This window comes from Anguilla rostrata, chromosome 4 (genome assembly GCF_018555375.3).
Source record: "Anguilla rostrata isolate EN2019 chromosome 4, ASM1855537v3, whole genome shotgun sequence".
Taxonomy (NCBI): domain Eukaryota; kingdom Metazoa; phylum Chordata; class Actinopteri; order Anguilliformes; family Anguillidae; genus Anguilla; species Anguilla rostrata.
In genome coordinates, this window is record NC_057936.1 from 21,463,695 (window position 1) to 21,490,454 (window position 26,760).

Genomic DNA, 26,760 nt, shown 5'->3' on the forward strand with positions numbered 1-26,760 from the left:
GGCAGCGCGCCGCGCCCGCGCCCGCACCCGCACCCGCGCCGCCGCTCACATCAAAAGCCAGCTTCAGTCGCATGTGCGGATGTGCGAGAGGACCTCATATTTATCAGCCCGTCTTAAGGAAGAGGCTTGAATGGGGGGGGGGGGAATTAGAATCACAATCAACACTTTCTAACGAGCTGCAAGCTGTCATGTGGAAAGGGTGTCTTCTTAAGGGAGGGAGCAACTACGTTTTTTAAAAAGCAAATAAAAGAAGCTGATTTTGAAAGACGGAGAGCGACAGGAAACGCTGCCTTTGATGGTGAAAGAAAGATGGCGGGGACCCCGCTTTAATTGGACTTCTGCTCCTGTATTTGGTGTTTTTTGTTGTTTTTCTGATTGTATTTTCAGGGTGGTGTGACACGTTGTTTGTCTGAGCGAATGCGGAGGCTGCGGTGAATAAAAAGGCCTGCTGTTGAGACCTGAGCGTCCCGTGCGCACGGTGAGCGGAGCATCTGCCGGTGTTTAATGTGGCCCGGCTGACGCTGCCGGGCTTTTCTGCCGAGCTTTCAGGCTCCTCCTGAGGATGAGGCCAAGGAGCCGTTCTCCCCGGATCCTGATCTGTCCCCCCTGTGCCCCAGGTACTGCTGCAGTACCACAGCACTGGTGCTTCACACAGGAACCCCCCCCAACCCAACTGTGTCACCTAAGAGTGGCTCTGAGACCTCGCACCTACACCCCAAAAATTCAGCGCCTTCCATGATGTTTGGGACAGAAACATAATTTTTCTTGATTTAGCTCTGTACTCCACAATTTTACATTTGTAATTAAACAATTCACGTGTGGTTAAAGATTCTCCATTTTTATTTTTAGACATACTTTTAGACATACTGGATTTACCATGTGAAAATTACAGTACGTTTTATATATCAAATCAAGAACAAATATGTTGTTGTCCCAACTATTATGGAGGGCACTGTATACGTACTGCACCCCACATTGCTCAGTGTACAATGCTCACCCAGTGGTCTAAAGATGCCCAGTTGTATTTACGCATGTAGGTGGATCATCTGACAGAGGTGATACAGTGGTAGAGTGCTGGCTGACAGGGTAGAGCCCCCGGTGGCTGGAGGCCAGATTGCACCATTACTGGGCAGAACATTTTCACGCTGTTACCTGCAACTTCAGAAGTGTCCCCCACTTCCCTCCCCCCACCCACCCACTGCAGAACTTACTTGGTTCTCTTTTAAAAGGCGAAATCTTACATTTTCAAGAGGAGCCACATTCCCTGACTGTTTTTCATTCTTAAAGGGACAAATCAGCCTGTAAAAATACTTGACACCCACTTGCAAAAACCACAGGGAGAAATGGACAGATAAAATGACTGGATACCGGGCTGTATTTAAGCCCTGGAAGAGGACTGGTGAACAGAGCTACAGGCAGGAGTCACTCCAGGGCACTCGGGGCTGCTCAGGGCTCCCATCGGCTGTTGCTGTTGGCGGCGGCTGTTACCAGGCAATATTTTGTTGATCCCCCATTCCCCCCCCCCCCACCCCTTGAACTCCAAACAGCATTCTTAAAGTGCTTAGGATTTACAGTGAGGGACAGACGAATGGACGGGTGGCGCGGGGGGGGGGGGGGGGGGGGGGTCAGGACTAAACTTCATCAGCTGGACACGTGGGTCGAAAACCAGTTGGCCTTCGCCTCGGCCTCGTCTCCATGGCGGTCCATGACCTCATTTTCCCCGCTACCAGGTCGCTTCCTGGGGGGGATGTGTGGAACAATGCAGTTAGACGGGGCCGTCCCTGGTGGGCGTGGCGTGGGCGCAGCACAGCGGGGGCAGACGGGGGGCAGACGCCACGGAAACAGCGTCGCTTCCAGAGGTGCGCGCTCGCCTTCGCCGGCAGCGGCGGAGACACCGGTCAGGTCCCATCACCCCCAGCGGCTGGGGGTTGGGCGTGCTCCAGCGGGCTGCGTCTGCTCGGCCGGGGCTCAGAGAGAGAGAGCGCTGGGGCTGCAGAGCTGCGCAGTCTTTCCCAGGCAGGGGAGGAGGTGAGAAACGGCTCGCTCTCCACCGCGGGACGAGCCCCACCGCCCCGCCGCCGCGCACGCTAATCTCCCGCTCCTCCGAGGGTGGGAGGGGGCGCGGGGGCGGAAGGGGAGGGGCGGGGGCAGGGGGAAGGGGGTGAGATTTGTCACGTGTGCCTCTACAGTTTCAGGGCACGGCGGGGCTCTCTACTGTTGCACGGGGTTCCTGTGTGTGGGGAGGGACCTGCTCTCTCTCACTTCCCTGAGTTCCAGCACTATCAGCTTCCACATGTTTTCTGTCTATTTATAAAGGGGCTTTTTTCCCCACTGAGGACAGTCTGAACGGTCATCATATTACAAGCCTAACGCCACAAAAGAAATCACGACTCAATAAAAGCTGAATAAAACTGACTGTGAAAAGGAATAACTGCGCAGTATGTTTTTGAAATTAAAAATTCCCCTGACCCTCCTGCAGCAAACCCCCGGACCACCCCCACCGCCGCACCACCCTGTCCCGGGACACGGATACGAGGCCGATCCAACACTGTCGAACTTTCTGGAGTTACACGCTGCGATACGCTTCCTGGAACCCGCGCGACTCTGGGGAACGGTTTCGGTAATGAATAAACGGGGCGCCGTGATTTCCCAATCTGCACCGCACCGCGCGGGTGAGGACCGGGAGGGTCTAACGGAGTCGGAGGGTTCGGCAGACAGCCCACAGATAAGGGAACAATGCAGAGGGTTTCACTTGGCACGAAACGACGGCGAAACAAAAAGCAGCACTGGCCTCGGGTTACAAAAAAAAGAAGAAGGGAGGAGAAAAAAAAAAGTATTTTTTTAAGAACGGGTTGGTTTGCACCTCTCCAGCAGCCCAGCACGCAGGGTCTGAACTGCTGCACTAGCTTAATGCTCTGACCTGCAGGACACACAAAATGAAGGGTTTTTGATTTTTATATTTTGTTTATTTCTGAGCCTCGGGGGCCCGGGACGCTGAAGGCGGGCCCTATCTCTACAGCACAATGAGACGCATTAGCCCCGTCACCAACGCCGCGGCCATAAACCACGATAAAGGAGCGGACAATTAAAGCCCCATCGGGGACAGCTGTCCCAATCAAATACTTTAATCCGTTTTCCCCTCTCTTCAACTGATTAGGTTATTTGCGGTGAGAATTGGGTTTATCTCTTTTTAAACTCGGCGGGGCTACAGCGGCGCAATCCGTTGCGTTTAGTTTTTAATCAATTTTAACTCATCAAAATGTAATCCTTTTAATCAACTAAAACCCCCAACTTTAAATACACACCATCAGCAGATAGAGGCTTGCTTATGTCTTTTTAAGAGCTCCGATATGGACGCAAAACGTGAATAAAGTCACCTTTATGTGCGCAGCGCAAGAGCAATATTGACATTCTTGATGGGCGTGATTCTCTCTGGGTGCAACTGTCGGCTGTCCGTTTTGGAATGGATAGTGCAGGCGGAATGCTTTTGAAACTGAGATTGCGAGGACATCCGCAGCAGAGCTATCTTTAAAGCGCGCCTGGCTTACAGTGACTCCATTAATGTGGACCTTTAATGCATCACATTAATTGCAGGTGATCAGTGCAGCAACGCCACTGCTGTCAGGGCATTAGGGGTGTCCTGGAAACCCAATACCCTCCATCACTCTGAAAAGGATGATGGACATGGACACACACACACACACACACACACAAATGCACACACACACACTTGCACATACAGTACTGTAATAGGAAAAATGGACTACCATGGTGGCCACCTACGTATTTCCAGTACAGGCTGACAGACAGCGGTACAGGACGCGTCCCGTCTGAGAGGAGCGCGCAGTGGCGGAATCAGCCTTCATTCCTTCCATTTGCCGCCCTTTTTTTTTTTTGTTAACGGCGAACTGGGGACGGGCGAGAAGAGGGACTCCCGGACTTCCGAGCCACTTTCATCAAAATTCCAAAACGGCGAAACGCCACGGCAACATCAACAACGGCTAAAACAAAGGAGGCCCCTCGCAGGACGCAGAGCATCAATTATGCATCGCAGATTAGGGCAGAGCGCAGCGGCAGCGCAAACAGGACCGGCCCGCGCGCCGTTATCAGCCCTCCCAAGCAAACCCCGACTTAAACTCCCCTCTAATTCCCTCGCACGCGCTCCGCTCTCCAGATGGGCCTTGAGCCGCGCGCCCTGCCAGCGACAGCTTGCGCTGTGTTTGTTGAAAACAAAGATGACGGATTAAATATCATGTGCTGCGCGGGGACGGAGGGAGAAGGAGATAATTCTGTGTTTCCAGAGCAAATACGGCTGGAGAACCTCGCTCCCGCTTTTTTTTCCCAGGGAAAGTAAAGGTACCCCCTACTCCATGTGCACATACACGCAGACACACACAAACACGCGCGCATGCACGCTCACACACTCACACATACACATACACACACACGCACAAACACACGCACATGCACGCTCACACACACACACTCACATGCTCACACATACACATACACACGCGCACACACACTCATACATACACACTCACACGTCACACACAAGCATGCTCACATGCTCACACACACACGCCCCTGTGCTGAAGGGGTCTGTTCTGGCTGGCATTGTAACAGTGGTGAAGAGGCATGCCAGGGCCCAGTACCTCTCTCTCTCTCTCACTCCATCCCTGCCTTTTTCGGCGGGAACATGCCCATTGTTCCCTATATCCCAGTCGCACCTCCCAGGACCGCCAGCACAGCATTGTGTTTACTCACTGAGCAAGAAATGTCAACGGGAACGCTTTACAGGCGCAGAATATTATGATATTATTGAAGTCAATCCAACTAGTTTTTGTTTTTTTGTTGTCCTCGCCGGTTATATCTTTTTGTGAACCGGCGTGGTTTCTTTCTGCCGCTGTGACTTCAAACACTGCGGAACCCCAGAGAACGCTTAATGAGGTCAATTAGGTTCCTCACAATGAAGCGGTCTGCGAAGCGGCTCGTCCCGGTACGCGCGGGGCAGAAGGGAGAGCCGGGATGGCGGCTGCGTTAATCGGTCAGCCTACCTGGCCTGAGCCGCGGGACGGGAGGGGAGGGGGGGTAACGATGCAGCACCGCTGGGAGGGCTGCTCTATCACTGTCGGGCCACAAAACCGCCGCGAAATGCCACGGGGCGACTCGACCGCCAGTGTATGGTGCCCCCTCCCTTCTGCACAGGAGCTGATTTATGCGCCTTTGCGAAAATTCACTTCTTTCCAAGTCACCTCTTCAGGACAAGCCGTGTCCGATTGGCCCAAACTGTTAATAATCACAGCTCATGAAAAAAAAAAAAAAAAAAACAGGGCAAGACTAGGTGACATTTGCTTTTAAAATTCAAATATGTTTAAAAAAATTATGCTTACAAAGTCCTTTTGAGGCTTCTGGAACTTTCCACAATTGTGTTAGAGGGAAGTTAAAAGGAGGTGACCTCTCTTTACTGTCATCGCTGGTTTTTTTCATCTCTTTCCTTCCTCGATAACATTTTCTCTCTCACACACGAAGCCTGCGAGCTCGCCCAGCGCCGTGACCTTACTTCCCCTCCCGTCTCCCGAAATGCTTTCTGCCCCAGTTTAAAAAAAGAGAGAGAGATTTTCCAGGTGGGGAAACTCCCGATTCTCAGAACTAGCGCTTCCCCCAGTTCTTTCATCTGGCGGATTGGGTAATATTTACAACCCTTGAGCGGAAAGGGCTCCGCGCAGACACAGGTGTAAACAGATCAGTGGCATGCGCTGTTCAGAGAAGTGAAGGCATGAATGCGCTGTTCTGAGAAGTGAACGCATGAATTTGCATTGCGCACCTCCTCCTCCCACGCGTACAGTAACCGCTTTTTCTGAGCGGACCTGGGGCCCGCACGGGGACCCTTCCTCTCGATCGCGGCCATGTTCTGGGCTTTCAGATTTCGGTGTCGTCTTCAAACAAACGCCTCGGAGAGCCGGAGGAACCGCGCTGTGTAATGTCGAAATTGGACCAGAACTAAACAACGATGAGCACCAAAGTAAATCACATGGGTGGCAGTGGAGACAAGGGACAGTGAAACACATTTAGCTTTCACACTACGTCCAATAGATTAAAGAAAGCCAAGTAGTAAAGACTCAAACAGCTGAACTTTATTATTTTATCGCTCATTTCTCATTTGTAGATCAAAAGTTCATGCGAAACAGGTTAGGTATGAAGCCAGCACTGAGTCAGTGGAACTCCTGTGACTGTGCAGTCTCCCGGACGCCATGTTTGGTGTGCTGGCAGGGAAACAGAAGGCGGCTCCCTCGCATGTGACCCCTGATTAAAGAGATGCTGCTACTGATCAGCACCACTACTGATCAGACTAAATGGCCTTACAGGACTTTAAAAAGAGCAGGAGCACGAGGATGGCACGGCACAAACGAGAGCTTGAGAGAACGCATTTAAGAAAAGAGAAACAGAGCTAGACAGGGAGAGACCGACAGACAGACAGACTGATGACCAGACAGACAGAGAGCAGGCCAAGAGCACGTGCAGAAGAAGAAAGGCCCAGCTTTCCGCAAAGCAGCCGCAGTATGAATTATACGTGAGGTCAGCTGAGAGCAGGCTCAGTGTGGCTGCACAAATTACATCCCTCTGCCCTCTGCAGCCCTATAGCTGGTGCGGAAGGCAAAAATACACCCAGAACCCTGTCATTTCAGCTCCACCAAGAAAAAAAATCAACAAATAAAATAAAAGAAATATTGTTTTTTTAATATATTTTTTTTATATTTTATTAAAACTTCCAGAACAGAATTACCTTAAGCCTTTAAAGAATAGGTCAGTGTTCTAGAACTCTTTCCTTGCTCTCAATTACCAGCATGGACTGTTACATCAGCATTAGAACGTTGAGTTAAGAACATTCTAGTAACGTGTTTGTGATCATACACCTTAAAGAGTTAAAAAAACAAGCCTTTGTGGTGCGGAGGGTGGACCCGGCTGGGCCTCGGCTGGCCGTGCTACAAACTACCTCTCCTCTCCTGCCGGTCCCCAAACCTCAGGCACCTCCGAGCTGTCTGTGTGCACCCCAGAGCCAGCACCGAGGTGGCGAGCACAACCGCGCCAGGCCACACGTTAGCCAGGGAGGGCACGATGTCATCGGGCTGCCACACCGACGCCAGCGGCCCGCGCCTGCCAGAGAGCTCGGGCGCTCCCCACACCGCCGCGCTTGAGAACGACAGGCCGCCGCCGTGGTGTTCCCTCTGTTTCCACCCAAGCCGATGCAGGATAGTGTGACTCTGACCTAACGTACACCGCCGCGCTTCACGACCGATCCTCCGGGCTCTCGCTTCTGTCCGACGGCCGTTTGACCGGACCGCGCTTTCCGGCGAATTCCGTGCGGCAGCGTTGGCTTTTGTTTTGGGCCGTGCGGTCCCGCGCGGGCGGAGCGTGGGCGGCGCAGGCTCGCTGGGGCGTGAGTTCTGGAGAGGCCTCGTTTCTCCACGGCCAGAAACGAAAGCGCGGCGGCCCCGCCGCGTGGAGGCAGGATGTGACACCGCGCCAGCAGCGGAGGGCTCGACATCTGTTTGGCATCTCCAGGAAGCCGCAAAGCGCCCGGGCTCGCTTCCCCTCCTCGCGACGCGCCCGCTTTCGGCTCCCGCTATCTGGGAGAAGCCCGAGCGACAGAAACGCGGAGCGGAGATCACAGCTTCCTCGCCCGAGCGCCGGGGCTCTCACACACACACACACACACACACACACGTGCGAATGTTCCACCGGAGGCAGAGCGCTAAAAAACGCACGCGGCGCGAGCGCCACGCACCTGTTGAACCCAGTGATTCAGCCGCTCCCCCCCCCCATTCTGCACCGGTGTGAGGTCAGCGGGTGCGTTCGCCGCCTAACTCAATGGGGACTTAATGGCAGTCAGGACATCCTTTCACATGAGTGAGTCATACTCTCTGGGCTCTGGGCTGGCTGCAGCATTCCGTGGGTTCAGGAGAATGCAGCTCTGTGCTAACGCGCTCTACGCCGAGACGGCCGCAGCCACACCTGACTGTGCCGAGCGCGTTGTGCGCGCAACCTATCCGACACCCCGTGTCCGCCTCCGGCCCGGGGCGCCCAGTGGCTCTGCAGAAGCCGTTTTAATTGCGAAGGAGAAAAGAAAGTCGTTAAAGTACAAATTGCTTTTATCTTAAGCAGGGACGCTTAGGATTAAGTCTCTTCAGTCACTGAGCATTGTTTTGGAAAAGGGGGAGGAGGGTGAGTGCAACACGTTATGCAAATGAGATGTTAATTAGGCAAATGGTGAATTAGAATATACTAGTACAAACCAGCCCATTGGAATGGGACTGTGGGAATGGGGTGTCTGTTTACACCAGCTGCACCCCCTGCCTCAAAGCCCCCCCCACACCCACACACACACATACACAGACACACACACACACACACACACACACTCTACATCTCTGTCCACTACCCACTTCATTAACATATTCAATTTTTCCTGTGATTTCGCTGAGATACATCTCATTGTAAAGTCTTGTATAAATTGCCATAATTTTAAGGTGACTTTTTCCTTCCCCTAAATGGGGTACTTGAGCGATTTGCACCTCGCTGTGCAGACAGCACAGAGCAGGGCACTCATGAGGTTGTAATGGAAGAGAAATGGATGAATAGCCATTCAGATGCTAATGAGGGAGAGAGGAGGCAACAGGAAGTTTTGTTGTTGTTGTTTTTTCTAAATTTTTGTTTGTTCTTCGCCTGCACAGGCAAGGCTGACAATGGCGGTGGGTTTCTGGACTCAAGTTAACTCTTTGAAGGCAAAACTCCTTCTGGGGCACACCAAGGGATTTGAGAAGCCCATCGTGTCCACTAATATTAAATGTTTAACAGGGGTTTCTTGGGGCGCCTTCTGGGTGATAAATGAAAAAGAATGCCTTGGTTACAGAAAGTTTGAACTGGAGAATACCTCTGTTTAATAATTGAAAATGAGAATAAAAATTTTACAAGTGAAAATATTCTACTTTTACGTATATTCACTTCTGGCATGTACAGTGTATATATATGTATGTACACAACCCTCCCCCCTCTCTGCACTGTCCCAGTGATAATCGGTCTGCACTTTAGTGTATGAGTGTAAGTATATAGGTATCTTCAGTGTAGATAAAAATCTAAATATCTCTGAACTCAATCTTGGAAAAAGCTCCATCTGAGTTTATACTTTGCAGCATTACAGACAGTCATGCTCTCTGGCTGCATGACAGCATACTAACCCTGTTTCGCTTTACAAGTGCATGTAATTAAGAGCACAGTGAATTATTCATCGCCAAACTGAAGAATTTTCACACGTTTACAATCCATAAATATGAGAATGCTGAAATGACTACAGATTTATGTTTTCCTCTCCGGAAATGGTGGTGGGGGGGAGGAATGGATGGGGATCGGGCCCACCGATAGCGCAATACCACACTGAGTATCACACTCAGCCCCACGACTTCATCTCCAGCCCAAAAATACAAAGAAAGAGCTCGGTAGAATAGTTCTTCTGTTCAGACTAGATAACTGCTTCACTCCATCTGGGCCTAGGGTCTACACCCAGGCTAACCCCAACACTTTGAGCTCACTGCACTAGACAAGCAACAGCTTCGAGGGGCAGTCGGTTAAGAGTTAAGAGCATTTTAGCAGGCTATCTTTTTCTCTGTGTCTTTGAGGATTGCTGCAGAGGTATAAATTCTTCATTGTTTACTGGCTGTCAGAACCCAAATAATACTTGCTGTGTCTTGCATACTTTCACTACCCTCTGGGCAATAGGTGTGAAACAGAGAGAAGTGACACTACAGGCCCAACTAGAACACAAATCTAAAAATTTAACCGTTTCTTTGCTACCACTGCTCCATACAGAATATATACAGTAGGTGCAAAGGTCCCTACTCCAAAGTCTGAAGGAATAGTAGGATCTTGGGTGGAAAAATATCATCTTTACACGAGATATAGAAAGGCCTCAGTATCTTTTGAGTCAACAGTTGAGCACATGGACACTATACAGAGGACATCTGGCTGAATGGAGACAGAGACAGGAGATGAAAAGGTCAGTGAATCACAACCTTCCCAGGACAAGTCTGCAGTAAAAGCCATTGCAAAGGATGTCAATCATGTGCTAACTGCTAACTGTCCGCATAACAGGGAAGGAAATAGCATTTAATACTTCCTATGCCAAGTTGTCTCAGACTAATGTTGCTGAAGCCTTTTCATTAACATGGCTGATTTCTTCACGGTCCAGGGACAGGCAGTGCCTTGTTTATTCATTTATAGAGTTCCTGGAAAACACCTTTATCGACAAGACTGTCCTTATCTTAAATTCCACCCAGAGAGAACATTTCTTTTGGCCCAAAAGAAAAAAAGGGGTCTCATAAATCACCAGACTGCAGAAAATGTGTTTGTTCATCACAGGAATATTAATCATACAACCACCGTTTCCACCACCCTCCGGACTAAGGGTAACTGTGATAGCAAACCTGTTCTTTACTTTGAGCTAAAGCACCACTTTGATCTGAACCTAAGCATCCGTGTTTCATTCACAATCATAGCACATTGGAGAGAGCTTAATTGAGACACACTGTTGACTGTGTGCGGCTGGGTACAAATAAAGCATTGAAAAAGGCATGCATATAAAAAACAAACTGACAAACCCTGACCGTGAAGACAAACCAAGCATCTTCTTTTATTCTCGCCGATATAAATCATGGATGTTTTTCCTCAAACGGAGGAAGGAAAGAGAAGCGCGTTGACTAGATGCCAGCAGGAGGGAGGCATAGCTGGACCTGCTGGGTTTCCGTATAGGTGTCCGTTTCATTCAGCATAGAAAGACATTCAGAAGGATCTGGCCCCTGCGGTGCAGGCTGGGAAACCTGCCTTCTTGGCTTGCTGGGTCTAGTGTCAGTTACCACGTCCCTTAAGTCTGTCTGGGACTCCATCCAAGGTCTGAACCATAAAATTATAGAGCCGGTCCTGATGGTGGCTTTCTGACTGGTCGCAGAGCTCTTAGTTTGGCCTTGAGGGAGACCTCAGCCCCAGGGAGGTGGGATATCTGGGACCAGCTCCCAACCGCTTCCGCCTCAGCCTGGCCACTCCGACACTCAGCGGTCAATATCCTTAAAATATTTTCCTGCACTAACCCCCCAACCTCCCTGCACTCAACCCCACCTTCCCTGCACTCCCTCCCAATCTTCCTGCACTAACCCCCACCTTCACTGTACTAACCCCCACCTTCCCTGTACTAACCCCCCAACCTCCCTGCACTTAACCCCACCTTCCCTGTACTAACCCCGGCCCTCTCTGCAGTAATCCCCAACCTCCCTGCACTCAACCCCACCTTCCCTGCACTAACCCCCACCTTCCCTGTACTCACCCCCAATCTTTCCTGCACTAACCCCCACCTTCACTGCACTAACCCCACCTTCCTGCACTAACCCCCACCTTCCCTGTACTCACCCCCAATCTTTCCTACACTAACCCCCACCTTCACTGTACTAACCCCCACCTTCCCTGCACTAACCGCCCAACCTTCCTGCACTAACCCCAACCCTCCCTCATATCTGCAGACCAAAGCCTTCATAGGTCTGAGTTGGGCCCAGTGAAAATGTCACCCTCTCATTTCTCCAAATAGGAAGCCGATGAAAAAAACTTGCGGTCTACTTTACATGAAGACCTCGGCACCGCCCGTTTCCAATAGCAACTAAGACGTCAAGCTACAGGTGACAAAAAGGAGCTCCTTGCCCCGTGAGCACACTGCAGAGGACACAGCCTTCAGGGTCATCGCATTAGAATGAAAGCGTTTCGCGGCCACCGCTGGCTCACGTCCCCTCCCCCAGCTCACACTCTCCCTCCTTGAGAGAGTGTGGTGACCCAGGAATGTGTAAAATGGGGGCCAAATGAATTGCTTGGGCACTTGAGCTCTCCTGGCCATTACTGCCGGCTGCTGTACCTGTGCTGAGTCAGCACTACGTTCACTTTATCCATCTAATGGACAGCGCTGGAATTTAATTAGCAGGAAGCCGCAGAGTGTGTGCCTGAAGATTCCCCGGGATGGAGAGGGGGGGTGGGGGGGGACTTGGGCGAGATTGTACATGTGTGTGTGTGTGTCTGTGTGTGTGTGCTTACAGTGCCAAGGAAAGACCTCTGCATTGCAACTGATCTTCTTGTCATAATCCCATCGTAAAATAAAACATGGAAGGTAAAAAAAGTGAGTCATTTTTTAAAATAGGAAAGGCAGATATTTTGTAAACAGGTGCGTTGATTTAGCGGGGTCAAATTATTTGACCTTGCTATTATTTATAACAGTGTTCAAGGCCCTTCATAACAGTGTGCAACAGTGGGGACTGTTCCTACAGCACTGTGTACAAGGAGAGAGCTGACATTCCCTCTGAAGTTCAGAGACAGGACGTTAGCAGGGGCAGCTTTCTCTCCCTCTCTTTCTCTCTCCCCGCTCCCTCGCTCTCTCTCACTCTCTCCCCCCTCCCTTGCTCTCTCTCTCTCTCCCTCCTCCCTTGCTCTCTCCCCTCCCTTGCTCTCTCTCACTCCCTCCCCCTCCCTTGCTCTCGCTCTCTCACTCTCTCCCCCCTTCCATACTCTCTCTCTCTCACACTCCCCCCCTCCCTTGCTCTCTCTCCCTCCTCCCTTGCTCTCTCTCTCTCTCTCTCTCTCCAGATCCAAGTCCTGCCTGTGCAATGAGAGGGACAGAGGGAGGGAAAGAGAGAGGGAGGGTGAGTGAGAGAGAGGTGGGGGCGTGCTCTAACTTTTGCTTGCCTGGTCACCGAGAGAGCAGCAGACTTGAGCTGGTCACATGACAGAGAGTTCCTATGATTGATTGTTGCCTTATCTCAGTATATCTGACTTTGAACCATACCCTCTCTCTCACTCTCGCTCTCTCCCTCTTTGTGTGGAAAGCCAAGCTGGAACTCCTACGCCTGTTCTCTACGACCATGGTTGAAGGAGAAGACCAAGTCCAACTCTCTAGGAAAAGTCCCCACCCATATGATATCACGGCATGTTGACTTAACCTCCAGTTTTACAAAACTGCATTGAGCCCTGTATTTTCCATGTTCAGTTAATTATTAGCAAAATTCATTGCAGAGATAACAGAACAAAAGTTAGGCGGAGAGATGAGCACTTGAATACCGAAGTGAATATAATACAGGCTAATTAAATGTATGTGCAGGATGTTAAGAGTGTACTAACCAACATCAGAAAGAAGGACATTTATTGGAAAGGAAATAAAGAAGAAAATACAGGAATCCTGCCCACACCAAGGCAAATTCACAATTTTGTGCAAAACTGTTGGCTTAAATGAATCTGAAGCTATTTTCTCAATGTGTTGTTTTTGGCCTTTCAAGAACTTGAACTTGCCACAGTTCTAACACTGTTAAAGAGGATCGGCAGACTTGGGTAAGAGGGAGACGGTGAGCACTGCTGCCATTAGTCCACAGGTGGCGCTGTGTTATGTGCTCTCCGTTAATTAAAGAAGGACCCCCAGCTCTGTCTCTCTGGGCTCCTTCTACATTCACATCGGATGACCCCCTCCCCTGACAACTTCTCTGAGTCCCGATTAGGAATCTGAAAACAGTCTTACACATTTCTCAACAGAGCGCTGCGTTCTAAAGCACCAGATGCTTCGCAAGTGTGAAATCACACAAACTTACAAGTGGGAGTGGAATTGAATCAATTTCAGGGTAAACCACACAATAAAGACAAATTTTTTAAAAACCATCCTGATTATTCCTTAGAGAAGAAAGGCTGCAATTTAAACATATGCAAGCCAGGAAAGCCCCCCCCTTTTCTTTTTTAAATTTACCAATTAGCTTGGTCACCAAGATCCTCTTTCCCAGATGGTTCACAACTAATCAAGTGGTGCTTTTGTTTTCTCTCTGAAAACAGTTTTATGGTTGGAGTGCACAAGGAAAACCAGTCCTGTAATGCTCGGGAGAATGTACTTTCTGTCAAATAAAGGCTAAACAATAAAACAAAACTAACAAGCCAGATATCTCGTCTGGTGAATTAACACTTCTCACGGCGGGGCGAACGAGAGGCCCTGACTGCATCAATCGCAAACAAAAAAACGCAAACAAAAAAACGCAAACAAAAAAAACGCAGCGCGTAGCTCATTTTCAAAACAAGGGCAAATTGAGAGCGTTCTTTCTGCTCCTCCTTTGTTTGTTTCAGTGGGAAAATGTTGCTTTCGGAAATACAGTGCACGAAAAGAGCCCTGCTTGGCCTTCACGGGGACAAGGGCCGGCAAAAATTCAGTGGCATTGGAGAGAGAGAGAGAGAGAGAGAGCGGGAAAGCTCGGTCCACCTAGACTGAACTCCACTGGAGATCATCAGAACACACCCTGCTCCTCCCTCGCCGCTGATTGGACGAAGACAAAGCGCTTCGCTTTACTTTCTCTCATAATTTGCATTTCTTTTCGACATCCGTGGGTCGGCTTAGAGCTGTAATCAGTTACAGGGGAGGGAAAATGACAAACTGACACACGCCGGTGCCTGAGCGTCGGTCAGAACCCCGCAGCACACCCTCTCTCTCTGCGCGAGATCAGGGCTGTGCGTCGGTCAGAACCGCGCAGCTCACCCTCTCTCTCTCTGCGAGATCAGGGCTGAGCGTCGGCCGCGGCTCTCTGCCGAAGGGGTGCCATCCTTACCACAGGAGAAAACAAGCGAGAGGAGGCGCGTGCCAGGGACTGTGGTTTGGCACCGCGCGTACCGTATCCCTTTATTATTTATTTATTTATTTATTTATGCATTTCTCACCGCACCCCCCACCCCTGCTCAACAGACAGATGGAGGGGCTGAGGGTAGCACTGGGGATAAATAGTTCAATAATTTAAAGTCACCTACACGCTAGGCACAGCCCAGCCCCCCTCAATTATTAAAACCAACATCTGACAATACGCAGAAAGAAAGAAAAAAAACAAAAACAAAAAAAAAAAAACGAAGTTTTAAAATGGGGTGGGGGGGGCTTTAACGGAATCGCCCAGCAACAGCTCTGGAACAAAATGGGCACTTTGTACGCTCGGCCTCCTGGACAGTGTCCAAGAGAGACGGACAGTGCCCTTAAAGCGAGCGGCGCTCCCCCGCCCCCCTCCCCCTCCCCCGATAGTCGGGAACGGTTTATTTTCTTTTCGATCGAGCTGCGGCCGCGCTACCCGAAAAGGCGTGCGTTTCGCTCGGCCGCAGAGCGAGCGCTAAACCCCGAGCAGAGCACGGTCCGGGCTCAGAACCGCACGCGTTTGGGGCTCGGAGCCCCTCCCGCCGCCATCGTCCTCCGGGCTCTGAGTCAGAACAGAAGCTGCCGTTTGAAAGCCTGGAGTGGAAGAAGAAGATGTGCAGATTGGTGTTCCCAGAAAGAGACGCAGTGCTGTAAGAACTTCACAGGAAAGCGCGGGTCACTCTCTGGCAGTGTGACTACTGCAGGAGAACCAGCCTCTGGAAAACCCAGGATTTCCTGACCTCCATTTGTAATTACAGAGAAGCAGAGAGACCCTGGAGCAGGCAGCACCCAGAAAGGGACTTCTGCTAGCCGCTAATGGCACGGGTGGCATGGGTGCGAGACCACTATTCACATGCAAAACGGTGGCCACCAGTCAAATTTAATCAAATACTGTGTTATACATGTTTGTGATTTTATATAAAGGTACTGTGCATATAAATCTTCCTTTGGGCTAGAGAAGCAGATGGGCATAAAGGATACAAAGAGAGAGCAGCTCAGCCGCATACAGACAGACAGACACACACACCCAGACACACACACACACACACACAAATATATCATGCATACTCACACAAAGTATGCATATACACACACATGCATTCACACACACACGCACACACATACAGTATGTACATACATATCCACCCACATACAGTATATACAAACATACATACGTACACATACTCATACATACAGTATACATAAATACAAATATACATAAATACACACACACACAAATATATCAAGCATACTCGCATACAGTATGTATACACACACATATACAGTATGCACATATATACACACATACTTACAAATATATCATACATACTCATATACAGTATGTACACACACACACACACACACACACACACAGACGTCAGAAGAACCAGATCAGAAAAACCCCATGTCTTTCCCTCCACATTTTACCAGCCATACGGTAGTTTATTTTTCACTTCTTTCACCATCTGTAGCAACTTTCCCCCACAGACGGTCACAGCTGTCCTGTTTCATGTCTGCCTGCTCTTTTATATTCCATCCCAAATGGCGTCCCAACACAATGGTGCCCCCCATCCTCAATCACCAGGCCCTTTCCCTCGCTCTCTCTCTCCCCGGCGTTGGAGCGGAGGCTGCGCGAGCGCTCGTCCAAACGGCGGACAGGCATAAAACAACGACGCCAGAATATATATCTGAACGATAAAAAAAATAAAATACAGGCCGGCGAATGGAAGCGCTGGGACGGGATGGCCGCGGCGGAGTAAATCAGCTGAGAGGGCTTATCTCGGCCCTGCCAATCCCCCGCTGCTGACAGCGCAGGGCTGGGCCGTCGCCCCGGCGGCCCGCGCTCCGCCCGCCCAAACACTCCCACTGAAGGGCTCCGTTCTCGGCGCGAGAAAAAGTCCAATCGGCCTGATTGAAAACAAAGGAGGAGGAGCGCTCTGGGAACCGGGGCGAAAATAATTATCAAAAACGGGCTGCGTGTGACGGGACGAACCCGAAGGGAGCGCGCGGTGAACCCCAATCTCCCAATCGCGCGCCATCTACAGACGGACCTGCATGGGCCGGGGGGGAGGGCCGCACGGTGCGTCTGCAGCGCAGTGAAAGGCTGGAGCCTGGAGCCCCGCGCGGGGGCCCTGGCTGCAGCGGTAAAGCATAAAGACAGTAACTCTCTCTCTATTCCGCGGGGTGACAAAAATCCCCATCCGCAGCGCATTCCTGCACCCCAGGAGCGTCGTGGGGGCAGAGCTGACATTTAGACGCCGGGGAAGAGGAGGGACCCAGACACAGAGCACTCCTCTCTCTCTCTCTTTCGCTTTCTCGCTTTCTCTCCCTCTCTCGCTCGCTCTCTCTCTCTCTCTCTTTCGCTCTTTCTCTCCCTCTATCTCTCTCCTTCTCTCTCCCCATCTCCCCTTCTCATTCCTCCGCCCAGTTCCTCCAGTGCCGTTATTCACTCGGCGGCCTGTGTTGTATTTTATCGGACGGTCGCCCTGTCCTCGGCGCGGAGCGGAAGCCGGTGCACAGAGGCAGCGTTGGGTGCCGTGGCGCGGGGGTGCGGGGGTGCGGTTTAAGAGCGGCTCCGCGCGCGGCTCGCTCCCGCTCGGCCCGGCCCGTGGGCCGCTGCCCGTGCGCGGGGTTAATGAGCAGAGAAGCGGCCCACGAACCCTGCAGGTAATGAGATGATTAGCACAGCCTGCCCGCTCAGGCCCGAGCAGCACATGAGCTGTCTGCCCACAATCCAAATGAAGTCCTCATCAAGTCCTAATACAATCAAAGTGCGCACAATGAAGCCCGCGCCATGGCTGCGGCTCCCCTAGCAGGGGCTTAAGACAATGGCACTCTTGTTGAATGGCGTGTGGATACAAAGAGTCCATTCTCAGAAGTTAGCCAAAGCCGCTGTTCAGAAACGGGGAAGAAATGTCCACTCCCTCCACGGGCCTGAATAGCCCCAGCCATTAGGAGAGGCTCTCCCCGCAGAGTTTAATATAGTTTAACCCGTTTGGAGTCAGGAGACTTAGGGGTTCAGTCTGTCCCAAACTAGCCATGATACCCCCGGGGATATCAACAGGAAGCCTTGCCAACAGGCTAAATGGAAGTAGGCCGACGGACAGTCACCGGTCTTCAATCAAAATCACCGAATATACATTTATGGTTGATTACATTTGGAACGGTGACAAAACAAAGCTCTCACAAAAAAAAAAAAAACGAAACAAAAAAAAACCAAAAAAAAAAAAACAGTTGCCATCAAACGGCATCTTTCATTGAGCCGGTGCTCGCTGCTGGGGAGGCCCGGCCACGGCTGGGCATTAATGCAGAATTAATGAGCAAAACTTCAGTGGTGCCAGCCCCCCCTCGTCCCCCCCTCTGTTACACAACACAGGAGGACAGCGGCGAAAAGCAGGATCAAAGTGCAGCCTCATTCCTCTCACCCCACATCACTGCGCTCAGGTTATTCAGGCCGCGGTTCAATAGTTTAAACCTTTGATTTCGCGCTTCCCCCGTTAGCCCGGTCCAGATTTAAAAACTCCAGATTCCAACGGCAAACAATGATATCATTAACTCTGACATCTGCGGGTCGTTAGCGTTTTAGCGTACTGTGAACACGCTCATAAATGTGTTGACTTGTTTCCAATGCGACTTGCTACAACAAAAAGGACAAGACAACAAAAGAAAGGAAAAAGATGAGAGGTGAAAGTGAGAAAATGCAAGGAACATCAAAAATCACCACAGCCATTGTTTAATGTCTGCCTGTCACAAAGATATATTTCACTCCCCCAGCTAAAGCCCAAAAAATATGTTCACATCTGTGAATTTATAAGGACTGCAGAGTGAGATCAGTGTTGACAATACACATTAAAGGGATTACCTGAATTTGCTGCGCAACCAGGTTTGCGAGAAATTTAACCACAGAGGGGTAATGCTGTTCGACAAAACCTGACAGTGCTTTGCAGCTCAAGAATCCTATCTGCTTTTTTAATCCAATAATGCTGCAGCAAAAAGGCTGGTTCAAAGGAAGGTCATCTCCAATAATATTAAAAATGACTGCATTGTATGTCATCAGTCAAGCACTGAAAGCTCTCTGGTACGGGTGTTAGCGCACGCCATGGAACTTCGTATTAGGCAATCTGCTAGCCTGCAATAATATATGATTGGCAGTTAAAACCAAAGAGAATTCTGCAAAGGGGGTGTATTTTATGAATGAGTATAAAATATGTGCAAAATATATTGTAACAATGACTGCAGTTGAAACAATAAGACAGCGTAGAGTGCTGTTCGGTTCATTCTTAATTTTTAAAAATGTACTTAATGGAACTGTCTAAATAATGGGGTTGTGTGTGTGTGTATGTGTGTGTTTGTGTGTCTGGGTGTGTATGTGTGTGTGTGTGTTTGTGTGTGTGTGTGTGTGTGTGAGAGAGAGAGAGAGAGAGACTAAAGATCATCGGAGCAGTGGTAGCTGTAATGCTAGAGTAGTTGCGGGGCAGTAGGTGGGATTGAGGGAGGGGGGATCCCAGCTGTAACATCAATGCCCAAAATGGAGGGAAGTGTCCCAACCCACAGTGTGTACCGCTGTAACCACAACAAAGACTGTGGTTTATCCCACAATCGCCTTAAATAGCTCCAAATTATTGTTATTCCTCAGCCCGTGGAAAGGAAAGGAAATATAAAACGGCTGTAACTTGAGACGAGCCAAGAGCAGCCAGGAGACATCGGCAGGTTTTATTACTCTGAGAAGCCCCTGTAGCAATGCAGAAAGCTGCCATGTTCACAGTCACATTTTAGGAGAGAACTGAAACGATTATATCTTTCTCTCTCCTCTTCTTCCACGTCTTAATCACGTAACAATTTATAACAATGGCTCAGTGTTAAATCCCGGCCAACTGAGAACTACAAGCTGTGTTTCAAAACAGTTTTACTCCAATCCCTGGAAGGCTTAAGATCAGAGCTTATTTCGTTAGATTTGTACACACAGATGCACACACATACGCATTCGCACTTCCACACAAACACACGTACGGGCACTTTCCTCATCTGAACTTACACACCCTCTGCCTTGAAGGCATGTCACCAAGCTAAATAGTTTAGAACAACACGTAGTGTAAATCTCTTTAAGAGCTCAAAGGGAAGTAGGTCAGAAGTCCTTACCGACAGTTAACATACACAAACAGTTTGCTCATTGCCCCACCAGGGTCATATAAGGTAAGTGCAATATAAATATCTATCAGCATTCCTGGAAATTTTCACATAGGTCCAGTAAGTGCCATGTTATCTCTTTCGACCAGCGATATCCTTCAATTGTGTTGTGCACGGTGGAAAAAAAAAAGAAAAGAATGGAACCAAACTTTGATTCAATAAACAAGGGCAAGTTTGATTTAGGTGTTAGGAGTGTTCAAACTTCACACCAATCAATACGCCCCCTTCAAAATAACAAGTCCAAAATCAGATTGCAGCAGATAAATAAATTAATAGTGGATTAAATTATCGCTTTTTATTTATTTTTTGTTCTTATGAAGAGGAAAGTGCTGCCTCATTGGCATTTGAATATTGGACCTCGGTCTTCTGTAATTCGCTGTGTATAGTAACACGGAGCACGGTGCCAGCTCAGTGTCCTTTCAAACGTTTCCCTGCCAACTGCTCTTCACCACGCGGTCCTCCACAGATCAGCCACCAACAAACAGCGGTCTGTCCGCGCGGGGAACCCACACCTTCAGCGCGGCGAACAGAGCCCCGCTTGTCCAGCCCGCGCCTCACTCTGGTTTTCGCCCATTAGGACCAGCACCCCGTTACTCCTGCGCTGTCCCGCCCGTCTCCTTCTGCCCACGTAACGGAGACGCAAACCGCGCCCCCCGCCCCTCCCCTCCCCCCCCCCCCTCCCCGCGCCCGCGTTTCCCAGACACGACGCATCTCTCTCCTTCCTGTTTGCGTCGCCCGCGCCTCTGCGGTCAGCCGGCCAGCGGGCCCCGCAAACAAGCGAGGGTCACGACCAAATATTCCCCTCCGTCTGCCGACAGTCTCTCCAAAACACGACCAAAAAACAAAACCGCACCTCCATAACCTCCGGCTGATGTTCTTCGTCCTTTTGTTTGCTTGGTACCTGGAAACATTCCACTGCCATTGGAAAATAAATAAGCACAAGCAAAAAAAAAACACTGTGCTGAGGCTAGCTTCCTGTGCTCCCTTTGTCTCCAACAGTTGATTGAGTGAAGCCGGGTGCGAGAGGAAGACAGAGCAGAAAAGCGAGAGGTGGAGAGGAAGGTATAGGACAGAGAGGCCCCTCCTATACTGACATCAGTCTGTACCTCTGAGGCTGTCAGACACTTTTAACTCATTCAAAGTTTAACAGCCTCCCCCCCGCCCCCCGCCCCCCTCCCAACCCCCCCCATGCAAAGTCACTGGTATTTGCGAAGAGGTCAAAGAGCCACGGCCAAAGAGACCCCCTTCGCTTGACTGACTGCTAATGAGAAAGGATGTTTATCCAAGAGGTCAAATGCCTAGAAGATAAGGTCGCGCCCCTAACATCTTAAGCCCTGACCTTTCCCACGTGTGGCGGGCTCTTGTGATTCTGACACCCGGCGCCCGGTAGAGAATTAGGCTGTAAATTAGGCCCGGCTGCCCCGCCCGCTCCGGGCCAGTGGAAGGGCCCGCCCTTTGACACCACATCATTCTTAAAGCTGACGTCTGATGCACGCTTCTGACGGCTGGATGACACAGGTCATTATTCGGGGAACAAAAAAAAGTGATCTACTGCCGCCCGCCCCTGTCCCCCCCTCCCCCCTCCCCCCACCCCCCACGGCCTAAACTTTCACTCTCCGGCAGAAAGGCGCGGAAGCGTGCTCCTGGTTTAGGCCTCCTTTCCCCACATAACTGCTCCGTTCACCGTCATGGCGACCCGCAAATGTGAGAAACCAACATCTGAACACGTTCCTTACCCTAGCCGAATTCACTTACCAAAGTCAACTCCGAAACGTTGCAGCTACGTTGGAAAAATAAACTAATAATTAACTGCTTGTGACCGTTTGAAGAATGCCGCAAATCTTGCAACGCGACGTAAGTAGACTCTCGGAATAAAGAGTCATTTCGCAAAAATAAGCTGTAGTTTGGCTGTGAGGCTTGAGCAGTTTCTCACCCTGCGATGGCAACATAAGCCTTTCTGCCGTCTGCAGTCAGCTGAGGAGGCATGAATGCCTGCACTGTTTGGCAGAGGAGTCAAAACCTACCGTTTTTCACCGCTAATATTTAAGCCAAAACGCTGCGTACAAAAAGAACTCCTCAAAATTGGAAGATTTTATACATATATAAAACATTTATATATCAATAACAAATTGCAAATTGGCCAAAAATTCTCAAAATAATTTGTTAGACAGTGAAGATATTTGGCAGCGTTCCCCTGTGGTTTAAACGAACTGAAAAGTGACAGTTTTTCCCGAGCGAATCGGGGTACACTCTGACGCCACTGCTGCTGCAACAATGGAGCGAACGTGTGTGAACAAATTCACCAGCTACATTCGGATGGGTGACGGAAATCGCAAGCTCCCTTCTGCAAACAGAGGAAGGTAATGAGTCAAAACAACCCGGAATGAGAAAAAACTACAGAAACGAACGCCACGCTCCGCTTAACGAAGACGGAGAGAGCTTTTCCATCACCTGTCCACGGTGCGCCAGAGGTTTGAGAAAGGGGTCCAAGATGGCCGTAGCGATGGCCGATTTTCAGTGCAACGCTGCCAGTGTTCCAGGGATCTATAACTGGAGACCTGGCTCACACTGGGATACAAAGGCAAGCTTGATGGCCTACTGCCATTTTGTTAGTATGCAGGGGGCATGGTTTCATCTTTCTTTATCATGGCGGGGTGAGGGTATATTGTAGCTTCTTTTAAGATGCAAAAAAACAGTTCATCCCTACTTTTCCATCTATCAGAATGTGCAGTCGGCAGACCTGAGAAACAACTACCATATTATCACCATAACAGGATTTTCACTTAAATTCATATGCTTTACATGGCAAAGCATAACAATTCTCAGAGAAGGGCCAAATGATAAAAAATACCACTTAAGAACCCAAAAAATTCAGTTTGACACACGCAACATACTGCACTCATGCAGCACACGTTCTGTTATGGTTATTTTTTTTTTTAACCGAGCTATATTTTATTTAGTCAAGCACTGCCCCTTAATGTACATTACCTGTGCATTAATATTAATAAAAATATGCATAATGAAAACGATGCATCTTAATCATAATTTTTCTTCAAAAATGAATTCATTTGGATTGACTCGTTCGTTCAGGTCCATTGTGTGCAGTTAAAGCCACCCTGCTTGCGCACAGGCGTCAGTGGAGGGGCGACGCGTGTAAGACGCGCTGCAGAATGTCCTGTCCCTGTGCTGATATGCAGCGGCGAGATTACTGGTAAGTAATGAGGGCGGCGGCAGCGGCGGAGGATAAATTTAATTACTGACTTTAGCTGCCCTGGAGAACCCCACCTTCGGCATCTGAGCGTGAGGTCAGCGTCTCTTCAGATGCCTTTTAATCAAGAGCGCTCCAGAAACGCTCCGCTGCTTTAAATAAGACAGAGGGGGAAACTCGATCCGGCGGGACGGCCCGAAAGGGAGAGACACAGAAAGACACAGAGGGAGAGAGAGAGAGAAAGAAAGAGAGAGAGAGAGACTGTGGTGTTAACACTGCGGTGGGAGCACCTCCACGCCCCGTGGCCTCCTTCTCTCTCTCCTCCTCTCTTTCTCCCTCTTGTTCTTGCTCTGACACCTCTTCTGCGCCATCAAGATCAAATAAAATCTCCTACTTGGATGATTGGAACATGAGCAGGGCAAAGAGCTTGTGAATAGGCTTTGAGAACATCTAAAGGGAGGATTTTCTAGGCCAGAGGAAAATTTGTTTTACCAACAGCGCCTGTCGCCTGTTTCTTGCACCGACTTTCACCGAGACATGAAAGGGTCAGCGTTTTTTACACCGAGAGCTAGTCGAACTCACAAATGCTAATGTTGCGAATGCTTACACAAATAAATTACCCACGTTGGTTTTTATGTTAAAAAACTTTTGTGACATTTTGTTACGAAAACAAAGCAGTAATGCACGACAGTGAGGGTTTATGCTGCATGCTTCTAAAAGGGGCACATTTTTCACGGCAGTTTGGCCTTAGCGAAACAATTTGCTTGAGAGAGGAAATGATTGTAATTAAGGTGCTCGGTTTGCCTTGTGAAACAGAGCTCTTTCTGTGCCTTCCGAGTGAAAGCCAGTGTTTGTGTCCCTGTCAGTGGAAGAAGGATCCCCTGCTGCCTCTGAGCACTTACCAGTTTCACCATTGCTAAATGGCCCTGGAATGCACTCTCTCATTTCATAAAAATAAAAGCAGTTAACATCATATCAGCCATTTCAGGAATACGCCAAACATAGAAGGGTTAAGCACTCGCAAGAATGCACAAAATAACAGACTACAGGTTTCATTGTGAATTTGGAATTCCAAGAGCTAGTACCAACTGGAATGTTCACAAGCAGTAGAAGTGCACAGTGTTTCATTTACCTGTGTTATTTTTGCTGAAAGAAGAATGCAATTACATTACTCATAAGTATTGCATTGCTCAATAAAAGGTGTTTCCTGGGAAAATAGTACAGTATAGTTATAATAAAATAAGCTTTTTCAAATATCAGAACATTCTGATGCCTCCCGCTGTTTCTCTTTGGTTTAGGTTTTTTTTCATGTTTACTTTTTGATCACATACCAAAAGCAAGATAATTAGGTATGGTTCACTACAGCAAGCTCTGGAAAAAAAATACATTTTAAATATTAATCACCTTTCTCTTGATCAGCTTGTTAAAAAAATAATTAAATACGTTGTAAATTATCTGTGAATTTTTTGTTTTTCCAAATGTTTTTTTAATGGAAATCAACGAAAGGGCACACAGTGCTTATTAGTAAAGAAATCACAAGGTGTGTGTGTGTGTGTGTGTGTGTGTGTGTGTGTGTGTGTGCGTGCGTGCGTGCGTGCGTGCGTGTGTGTGTGTGTGTGTGTGCTGTGCGTGCGTGCGTGCGTGCGTGCGTGCGTGTGTGTGTGCGTGCGTGTGTGTGCTATTATCCTAGCTAGGCATAGCATTGTTCAGTATTGTACATAGTAAATTCTCACTGCTATTAAGGGCTCTGTGGTTCACCAGGCCCACGGTTCAGTGCGAGCTGTGGTTTTTCGGGCAAGGCTTCGAGTCACAGAGCTGCACCGTTTGGAAAATAAAGAAAGCCTGGCTCGGGGCTCTGGACTCTTACTGCAGGTTGCCAAAAAAACAAAACAAAAAAAAAAAAACAAGTTCAGCTAAATGTACGTACGGCTGTGCAGTTGGACCTACGCACATGTTTTTTTCACTTAACGCTCCAAGCAAGTTTTTTTTAGGCCGTTCAGAATACCACTACAATACCATTGAATAATTCACTAAATCGCACGCTGTCTTGATAACAATTAAAATATAATTGACTCACATGTTGCAATTTGAAACAAAACACTTTTCAAAGCTTATCCCTACCGCAATAAAAGTTTGAAAATATGAATAACTTCATTTTCGCCATTTTAACCAAGTACTCCAAAATAATTCCATACAACTTTTAATGATCAGAAGACGCTTTCACATAACCATGTATAAAACATTATGAGCCCTTACAACAACTGGTCGACAAACAATTGACTGGCAAGAGCTTGGCAAGGATGCCAGCTAACTAGCTATCGAGCTTCAGCTACAGAGCGTGATTGTTTTCTAGAATTATATTTTCTTATTTGTAGGCATTTCCCAAGTATATATAGTGCATGTACAAGTACTGCTCATCAAATGCAAAATAACTCAATAGAATGAACATCTTGATTACTAACTAGTAAACAATGACCAAAGATAGTGATGCTAAAACATTATCATACGATATAAATATTCACAATTCATATCCTTATTTAATTATGCAAAGAAATATGCTCTAGTATTGATTAATTGTGCTAAATGTAGAGAATGATTAGTGGTATATACATTTTCTTTTAGAATATAATGCTTATGTTTATCTGCCTGCTCATATAGTAATTATTGCTAACGATCATGGTAGCTGTGTGAACAAACATTTTTTTCCCGTTCTCTTGCTGCTCAGAAAGACAGTGGACTTTCCTGTAAATGCTCATATTTCAAAATGGGAATAGTTTACCTGTTTACAACAAACAATGTGTCTGGGTTTTCTTGCTAGAAGCTGGGATTCCTTTCAGGGACAATGAACTAGATTTGAAATAAATAACAGCCCTCAATATTATGGAATGTCTTTTCCATTTTCTTAAATATGCGCTTAGAACTAAATTGCATATTTAGCCCGTTAATATTTATGAATTGAACTTCAGCAGCTAATTAGCTTTAAATATTTTGATCCATGGTTTGCTACATTGTAACAGCTGTTGGTAGAGAAGAGAAACTAGGAAATCCTTGAAGTTACGAACATTTTAACAGGATCTGCTGGGCATTTTGGCTCGATCTATTTCTTCTGTGCTTTTCTTGGAGTGAAAAACACAGCCTGCGTATAGCTGCACAGATGTCTAACATAAAAAGCAAATGAAAAGGTTGAAAGCCTGGCACTATACATAAATAAAGTAAAATCGCTTCTTTACACTACTTTAGTGCTCTGTGGATGGAAAATTGTGCAAATTAAGGGACAACATCTACCTGCATTAAATCTAATATATTCTGATTCAGTTCAGGCAAAATTTGCGATGTTTAAAAAAGCCTTTCGTCCAAAGCCGAGTCCATACACCTTCATTATTTAGCACAGAGGGACGGGGCACATATTTAGAATAAATCATCCATTCAATCATTCATGTTGGTGCTAGTCTGCACCTGATGTAGACTTGGGTAGTGCTAAATTAAGCTGAACTGGGTCGCCAAATTTACACGGGAGAAACGGCTCCATCTTCAGAGCAGTGGGATAAACAGTGCTGGCATGCACATTCTTTTCCCCGACACTTCCGCTGAAAACTTTTATCTGTGCACCACAAAAAAAAAAATAGCTAATTGCTTA

At 48.5% G+C, this 26,760-nt stretch overlaps 1 protein-coding gene across 11 annotated transcripts in view; it reads right to left on the bottom strand.

The window, feature by feature from the left end:
• The window catches only part of nfia (nuclear factor I/A), a 205,217-nt gene that overhangs the window by 107,233 nt on the left and 71,224 nt on the right, over positions 1-26,760 (bottom strand). The gene's annotated exons all lie outside the window — the stretch shown is intronic.